This window comes from Orycteropus afer, unplaced genomic scaffold, assembly GCF_000298275.1.
Source record: "Orycteropus afer afer isolate SDZICR_OR568_19922 unplaced genomic scaffold, OryAfe1.0 scaffold00031, whole genome shotgun sequence".
NCBI classification, from domain to species: Eukaryota; Metazoa; Chordata; class Mammalia; order Tubulidentata; family Orycteropodidae; genus Orycteropus; species Orycteropus afer.
Genome location: NW_006921618.1, coordinates 13,651,258 through 13,653,548, shown reverse-complemented (window position 1 = coordinate 13,653,548; position 2,291 = coordinate 13,651,258).

Genomic DNA, 2,291 nt, shown 5'->3' with positions numbered 1-2,291 from the left:
TAGAAGGGAAATTCCTCAACATAATAAAGTGCCTATGTACAAAACAAATAGCTAACATTATTCTCAGTGGAGAAACACTCAAAGCATTCCCCTTTTGAATGGGAACCTGACAAGGATGCCTTCTATCACCACTTCTATTCAACATTGTATTGAAGTCCTAGCCAGGCCAATAGGCAAGAAAGAGAAATGAAAGACACCCAAATTGGCAAAGAAGAAGTAAAATTATCTCTATTTGCAAATGATATGTCCTATACATAGAAAATCCCAAAGACTCAATAAGAAAACTATTGGAACTAATTGAAAGATTCACCAAAGTGGCATGAAACAAGATTAACATACAAAAATCAGTTGTTTCAACAAAGTCAGTTTCAACAAAGAGTTATCTAAAAAGGCAACAAGGAAAACAATACCATTTACAACAGCTACCAAAAATATAAAATACATAGGAATAAGTCTTACCAGGGACACAAAAGAACTATATAAAGAAAACTACAAAATGCTATGACAACAAACTATAAGAAAGCTATATAAACGGAAGAACATACCACACTCATTGAAAAGACTGAATGTTGTGAAAATGTCAGTATTACCCTAAGCAATCTAAAGACTGAATACAATCCAGATCCACATTCAATCACTATTCTTTAATGAGATGGAAAACTTACCACTGATTTAATATAGATAGGAAATAGACTCTAGATAAGCAAAGCACTACTAAAGAAAAACAACAAAGTAGGAGGTCTCACACTTCCTGATCTCAAAAGCTACTACACAGCCATGGTAGTCAAAACAGCCTGGTATTGGTACAATGACAGACATATAAACTAGTGGAACAGAATTGAGAACCCAGAAGTAAATCCATCCATTTATGGACAGCTGATTTTTGACAAAGTGCCAAAAACCATTAAATAGGGAAGACATAGTCTCTTTAACAAATGATGCTGGCAAAACTGGATATCCATTTGGAGAAAAATGAAACAGGATCCATATCTCTCACCATACACAAAAACTAACTCAAGATGGATCAAAGAGCTAAATGGAAAACCTAAACTATGAGGACCATAAAAGGAAAAATAGGGGCAAACTTAGGGGCATAAATATACTATCAAACATAACTAAAAATGCACAGCAGATATACTGTCATAAATATACTATCATAAATACTATCATATATACTATCATAAATACTATCATAAATACATACTATCATAAATACATATAAATACCATCATAAATACTGTCATAAATATACTATCAAACATAACTAAAAATGCATAACTAAAAAAACAGCAGAAGACAAGCTAGATGACTGGAACCTCCTAAAAATTATTTTTGTACATCAAAAGACCACCAAAAGAGTAAAAGAAAAGGACCTACAGACTGGGAAAAAAAATTTAGCAAGGACATACTGGACAACACTAATCTCTAAAATTTATAGCAAACTTCAACACCTCAACCACAAAAAGACAAATAATCAGAGACTTCCAGTAAGATGTCAGAATAGGCAGAAAAGCTACACAGACCTTCTTCAACAAAGAAAACAGAAACCAATTGACAGAGATACAGAAAATAATCCTGGAGCCCTGAGCTCTGAAAGGAAGTAGAAAGGAAGTATACAGAAGTAGATGAGGCACCAACCAGTGGAAGAACTTGAGTGAAAACAGTGGTACAGAGATGGACAGAGCTCAGATGTCAGTACTCTGATGGCACCAACAGCATGAATATTTCCAAGTGGTACTGGGACATAAGAATTGACCTAAAAATAAGCCCTGGTCACCAGGAGCTGCAGGGACGACTGCACCAGTAGCCGATGATTAGGAAGGGAAACAGCAAAGAGGGAGACAACCTAAGCTGTGGACTTCCAGCTGTCCGGAGGGTGGAGCCATTTTTATTGTTTACAAGTGGTGGCCATTTTGGATAGTTAAAGTGACTGAGGGCACAGCCATTTTGAAAGTTTGCAAGCGGTGGCCATTTTCGATATTTAAAATGACAGCATTCTCATTTGGATTCCAGGGACCTACGAATAGGCTCCGCTTGCCAAGGACAGGAGGGACATACGGGAGGCTGACAACAGCAAAGGAGGTAGATGGTGAGTGTACAAGTGCTGCCAACTAGCAAACAGAGGAGCACAGTAACCCTGCTTACTTAGATAAAATCCAAAGAAAACAAAAATCTTGGGCAAATCACTCCAACATACAACCACCAATTAAATATAAACACAAAAACATCACAATGTCTCAGAGACAACAGAGCATCACAGTCCACACAAAGAAGCAAGATAAAGCAGGAGA